Source organism: Anser anser (assembly GCF_964211835.1).
Source record: "Anser anser genome assembly, chromosome: 1".
In the NCBI taxonomy this organism is placed as follows: domain Eukaryota; kingdom Metazoa; phylum Chordata; class Aves; order Anseriformes; family Anatidae; genus Anser; species Anser anser.
The window spans coordinates 40,067,620-40,074,665 of NC_139720.1; the positions used below are offsets into that span (position 1 = coordinate 40,067,620).

The following is a 7,046-nucleotide window of genomic DNA, read 5'->3' on the forward strand; positions in this document are numbered from 1 at the left end:
AGGGGAGGTGATCAGGTGTCAGGTAATAGGGAATAAAAGGTGATGATTTGTTTACTAAAATGCGCTCCTAATTGACATTGCTATTGCAATCGCAAATAAAATAGGTTCACAGAAGATCCTGTCTGAAGAAAATTATTTGATATTTTTCTCACAAACAGCCTGTAGGAATATCTAGAATGAGTTTGGTAGCTATCAATAGGCATATCAAAACACATCTGGTAGCTCTCAGTGAGAATAACCAAATAGGGCATGGTCATTCAGATGCTGAAACAATGTTATGCACACACTTTTTTTCCAAAACATTTTAGAAATCCTTCTTTATGGATACAATTCTAATATCTCCTCATCCCCAACTCTCATATGGGAAAGAACTTTCCAAGTTCCAATAAAATCAATAAAAATAACCCAATTTACAGTGAAGGTTTATCTGTAGTATTCTTGTTATTCTGATATAAAGATTCACTAGAGATTTTTTTGGTTGTTGTTTTTGTTTGTTTTTGCCATAGAACAGTAGGACAGCACCAAATCGAAAAGTAGAATTAACCATGCTTCTTGCAACATAGGATTTTCTTCTAGATTAACTGATGATTCAGGATCCCATGTTATCATCATCTTCATTCAGCATGGAATAGGAGATGGAGGAAAAAAGGATTGCTGCAGGTGTGGAGGAAATACTTAGAGAAGATTGTATATAAAATTCCCTTAAACTACTTAAAAATCATTTACTGTAGTCCAGCTGTTCATTTACTTATTTTTCTTTTAAACTTGGCATGAAAATGAGTATATTATTTTTGCAGAGTGTTTTTCTTCTCTCTCTCTCTCTCTTTTTTCCTGTCATTGAGAATTATCAGATGCAGCTGGGGTGTTGCGGTACTTGGGAAGCTGAGAACAGCAAACTTGGGAAAGAAGGAAACAGGATATGGGATGCCAAGAAAAATACATTTCAGTAGCACTAATATGTAGATTTTCAACACATTTTGTTCACTTCAGGAGAGAAAGAAAAGAAAATCAAAATGCAAAGCAAAAGACAGCTGTTAAATTATGCATCAGAAAACTATACTGTATTTACCTCAAATTGCCTCTGAGAATTTCATCTGAGTAAGAAGTTATGCACCTTCAGCCATGAACTATTGGATAATGGTGCTGTATACTGCTGGATAACTGTCTCTTCCATTCCAGATGTGGTTTATTTTCAGTGAAATAAGAAATGTTCCTTATAGTCAGGTCTCTTAACTGTTAAGGCCAGGATTCCACCTCAGGAAAATATTCACATACTTATCCTCAAGCATCTGACAGCAAGATAAGTACAGAAGTAGAGATAGAATGGTTATGTATCACTTCTTGTGATAATTTTCACTTTGTTAATAATTTAAAAGTTAACCATGTAAAACTGTTGAAGCTAGCATAGGAAAGATTTTAGTTCAGTACTGGAAAAGAATCAGGATTTAAATTTTTTGGTCTCAGTTTCACCCCTTTTTATATTTGTAAAAAGCAGACCCTAAAGTCTGATGTATAATTAATTATTTACTCTATAGTAACCATACAACTAAAGAGAAACAGAATGAGGTGATCTGTCTGTTTTAGTTATCAAACTTAGGATAAAATGAGTCTTGTTAGGTTAAAAGCAAAGAGCAGGCACGATACACATGCTCAAAATGAATACTATAAAGAAGACAACCCACATCTTGGAGTATGAAATCAAAGTAACAACTGTGGAAATTACAGAGAGAAATGCTTTTTGACAAACATGTTTGTGAAACTCCTTCACACTTCCTAGTGCTTCTGAAGTGAAAGGCAGAGGGTAAATTGCTGTCTTTACAAAATAACAGTTTGGGAACAGCTCCTTCTGCATTGCTTCAGCTGGCAGGATTGGGACCATCTCATTTGGTGTCTGTCTCTAAACATTTGTTTTATGCTGACCTTGCTTGTGTCCCCTACATACACCAATCACTCATTTGCTAGGTATGAGGCAACCATTCTTCTCCTATTATGTGCAGAAGTAGTAATCAATGTGCACATTTTTGCACATTAGTTTTATGCTTACATTAATTGGAAGCTTGAATTTCTCTTAGCTAGATGTTTAGACAGTTAAATTTCAGCCATGTTCATATGCTGCTCCTTGGACACTTTCTGCATCATGAGATATGTAAACCTAGATGAGTAGCCGGCTGAAAGTAGGTTAAATACAGAGAACCATGAATTTTCTGTCCCCATAGGTAGTGAGAAGCTAATTTGTGCCTTATATTCAGGTATACACCCTGGATGGACACAGTGGAGTTTTCTGATACATGTAATATAACGGCTGTCTTTGCTGTTAACTCAACATGAAATTCTCCTCCCCTCCCCTCCCCTCCCCTCCCCTCCCCTCCCCTCCCCTCCCCTCCCCTCCCCTCCCCTCTCCTCTCCTCTCCTCTCCTCTCCTCTCCTCTCCTCTCCTCTCCTCTCCTCTCCTCTCCTCTCCTCTCCTCTCCTCTCCTCTCCTCTCCTCATTGGTTTAAGGTCTTACTGGACACTCCACTTTTTCAAAATCATACCACTGAAACTGAATTTCCATCAACTCTAGTTCATCTGTACAATAAAATAAAAAATATATTTATTTCGAAGTGTTAGATTGCAACTGGCTAGCTGGCAGCATCTAACACTTAAAATGTTAAATGCCTAGATCAATTCTATGAGATTATTAAAGTAGGTGAGGAGTCTGTATGGTTTCTTTTTCTCTGTTATCAGAGAGTTTTTAAAACTGCTGTGTCACAACAATCTTCTCAGAGGAATGAATATGCATAGTCACCTCACTTTTTGTGCTGTGTTCCTTGGTCTTCTTTTCCTATGACTGTTTGTCATCGTTGGTATAATCCAAGATCAATGAAGCAAAAGGTAAACAGTTTATTACTTCTTCCTTCTTGAGCTGCTGTGGTTTCTATTTTTTTTTTTTTTAAGTGGTCCTAGAGTCCTGTTTGCCCATTTTTCACTGTTACATACCCACATTAAATTTCTGGATCAATGTTACTTTTTTTTTTTTTTTTTGAAAATAAAGGGATTTTTGCAGCTAAACATTCTGTGAAACAACAAAAGCTGAATGACTATCAGCTACATAAACAGAGAGAAACTTTATCTTTTATATGTATATATATCGATGAATAAAATGTACATTTAGTACAATTAAAAAAAATCAGGAAAACAATAAATTAGTATAATGAATTCAAAATTCAAAGCCACTACTGTTGTTTTGAAAAGGTCACACAAACAATGATATTATTATTATTATTATTATTATTTTTAATCATTATTATTATTCCACTTATGAGAAATATGGTTGTCTGGTTTTGACTGGATGTTGCTATAGAGAATATAATTTACACAGTATATGCATGTGTGCATGCATGTGTACACATTTGTGTTTTCATTAAAAGGGCAGCAGGAAGATTCATTTTAGCTATTATCTTTCAGATGATGCTACAAATAGTAAATATTCATCATTCATTGTTTTTATAACAGGTCATGGCTGATGCTGTTAAAGTAGACCACAAGAAATGCGATAGCACCAGGAGGTGAACTGATACAGGCAGAAATAATTTCAAAGAATTTTTAACCTAAATTAAAGCAGAAGAAGTACACATGCAGTCTGTGTTCTGCAGGTGAGCAGGCCAATACAATTTCAGCAAGGTATCTGCATTAGACCTTGATCTTCTGTCTTCCCTATAAACTGCTCCTTATTCTCTGGCATCTGGAGAGATGCATTATGGGGAGAAGACTTGGGCCATGGTGTACAGAGAGGGCTGTCTCTCTCTTGTTTGCTGCTCCTTGGTAATTTGTAATGCCAACACACTGTGAGCAGTCCCACTGGGCCCACAGCTGAGCTCCGTGAACCTACCCCATAATGTCTTTTGGACTCATGGGCCAAACACCTGGCCAACAAGATTTTGCCTAAGATGTGAGGAAGTAAGGGATCCTACATTATTGGCTAAGGCAAACATTACTCTCAAGAACCAACCAACCGAGGACACTTAACAAACTTCTGTCCCTGTGGGACCTCTGTTCACCTCCTTTTGTGCTCTGCTGGTCAAGGTCCAGCAGGGGGAGAGTGAGTTATCTGGAAACACCACTTTGAAATTTGAATGGCACAGAGGGTGCTGGAGGAAAAGCAAAAATATGAGGAAGTTGTGTTAATTTCAAGGTCCATCAGGCACAGAGGACCTGCTCTTATTCCCGATTAAGTTAAACTCTCATTGATTCTAAAACTCTTGTTGGCTGCAATGGCACAGGATCAGTCCATGGAGAAAGAATAATCGATTCTCTGAATGAGAAAAGAATTTTATTGAGCCAGATATTTTTTTGCAATTGCTAAAGGGGCTATTTTCCAAATTCCCAGTGTGGTAGATACAAAACTTCAGTAAGGCAATTTACCTGAATATGGTTGCCATGTAATTACAAGTTTACCAGTTTCAGGGCGTGAAGCCAGCCAATAATTTAATATGGATGTCTGTATAATAACACAGACTCCTCCACAAAGTGTCCAGTCTAATGCATCTGCTTTTATGACAATGGCCTAAGGCAAGTATAAAAAATTAGAATTACATCGAGAAAATCTGACCAAACAAAACCTTGGCTGTGTTTCAGTCAGGAGCTCCTGATTTCCTTCCTCACACATGTTGTACAATTATTGCAGAGCTCATGTGTGACATAAAGGCAGTAAAGTAGCTATCCATCAATACCTTTATACTTATTTGACATTTAGAGACTCTCCTGTTCCATTATCTTTGCTTTACTTTGTGACATTTTTATCAACTTCAACATTTACATGGCAGATTTTACAACTAATACAACTTAAGAGGTACAAAGATGTCAGCAACATCAATTATAAAAAAATTACAGCTCCTGCTTTATCTCAGAGGTAATTAAATGAGCTGTAATTATTAGCCTAGATTCATTAGATTCATGTTCTCATGACCTCCTCAGATTGGATTATTGTAATTCTGGGTACGTCTGTCTGCCAAGGTAAAGCATTGGCAGCCTTGAAAATAGTCAAAGAGGCAGAGGTAAGAGGACTGTTAAAAACCAAATGATTTAGACCCTTTATAATTCACTGCAAATGAGTTCTCTATTATCTGTTCATGATAATATTGCTGTAATTCTTTGGTGTTTTGTGGATAAGGACCCTTATACTTCCAGGCTCTTGTCACTTGTGAAGTTGTCATTTAACCAGTGTTACAGATGTGCTTGAGTGGAGGGAAGTTGAGTGACAAATCTGATTTGGATGGTGGTATGGAAGTTATGCTTATGGGCGATACATAAGACATATTTGTATCTTAAGCGCATTCATTTGGCTTATATAATATTTATACACTCTTACTTGGAGACCAAATCTAGAGGTACTTGAATTTAGTAACAGAAGTAAATCGGGGGGTTTAGTGTATGGAAAGTGAGAATATTTTGTGCAGAATAAGGAAAGGATATCCAAGAAACAAAAACGTGATAATTACACAATAGATATAAGATTGGAAGTATATCAGATAAGTGTTTGGAATGTGGCTTCTTGGGCATCATTTAATGTGAATTTACTTAAATTTCTGTATTTCTTCAAATTTTTTGATTATAAGCATTATTGTCTCCCTGTCATTAAGGGCAAAGTTTTGCAGGTAGCTTTGCCTGCAAAATTCATATATAAGATTTATCTATTGGTGTTTGTTTTTGTTCTGTTTTGTTTTGTTTTGTTTTTGGCTAGGGATCAAAACTTGGTCTATTAATAGAATTGTCCAGGTGGTGCCTATAGCCAGGTAGACATCATCTGTAAGTGTAGTATCACATAGAACTTCCTGGGATCCCTTCATTCTAGTCACGTACCTGTGCTTCAGATCTTAGCAGCTGAAAACAATGTTGTTAGAAGACAGAAATTGCTTTAGCTTTGAAGTGCATGTCCCAAATTTTGTCTGTCCTAGGTCTGTAAGTAGAATGTAAGCACTCACTCTAGGAACTGGTGAGAAAGCTAGAAATCCAAATCCTTAGAATCTCTATAGAAAGTAATAATATTCCTTTTGATGCTATTGCATGTGAAAACCTTCTAAAATAAAATAAATGAAAGAAAATAATAATTAAAAAATACCAAACCCAGCTCATATGAGTTAGAAAATTTAATATGGAGAGATACAGTGGAGTAGCCTACAGCAATGTCTTTGGATCAGATATAGTCACCTTTACTCTCATGGAATAGCACCTTACTCAGAAACTAATTTCATTAAAATTAATGAGAGTGCTCACACAATATCACCCTGTTTGACTGTGTGCAAGATGATTCTGGACATTTGTATTCAGAGAAAACAGCAAACTGCCTGTAGGACCTCGGAAGGTTAACCGGTTGTTGTGGTTAAACTCCAGCAGGCAGCTAAGTACCACACAGCTACTCCCTTACTCTCACCAGGTGGGATGGGAGAGAGAATCAGAAAAGTAAAAATGTGAGAGCTCATGGGTTGAGACAAAGACAGTTTACTAGGTAAAGCAAAACCTTCTCATGCAAGCAAAGCAAACAATTTATTCATGTTGTGGTTTAACCCGGCTGGCAGCTAAACACCACACAGCCGTTCGCTCACCCTCCCCCCTCCCTCTCTGGGATGGGGGAGAGAAACAGGAAAGTGAAGCCGGTGAGTTGAGATAAAGACAGTTTATTAAGACAGGAATATAATAATAACAATAATAATAATAATAGTGATAATGATAATAGTATTAATAATAATAATGTGTAAGAAAACAAGTGATGCACAATGCAATTGCTCACCACCCGCTGACCGATGCCCAGCCTATCCCCGAGCAGCCAGCCCCCCACCCCGGCCAGCCACCCCTATATATTGTTTAGCATGACGTCAGATGGTATGGAATACCCCTTTGGCCAGTTTGGGTCAGCTGTCCTGGGTCTGTCCCCTCCCAGCTCCTGCTGCACCCCCAGCCTGCTCGCTGGCAGGACAGAGCGAGAAGCCGAAAAGTCCTTGGCCTGGTGTAAACACTGCTCTGCAACAATTAAAACATCAGCATGTTATCAGCGCTCTTCTCATCCT

At 37.6% G+C, this 7,046-nt stretch overlaps 1 long non-coding RNA gene across 1 annotated transcript in view; it reads right to left on the minus strand.

Annotated features, from left to right (window-relative positions):
• LOC310898428 overlaps positions 1–6,790 on the minus strand; it is a 33,347-nt gene extending 26,557 nt beyond the window's left edge. Inside the window, exon 1 of the long non-coding RNA XR_014583290.1 lies at positions 6,770–6,790. This is a non-coding gene — a long non-coding RNA (uncharacterized lncRNA). The remainder of the gene's footprint in view (positions 1–6,769) is intronic.
• Positions 6,791–7,046: the final 256 nt, after the last annotated feature.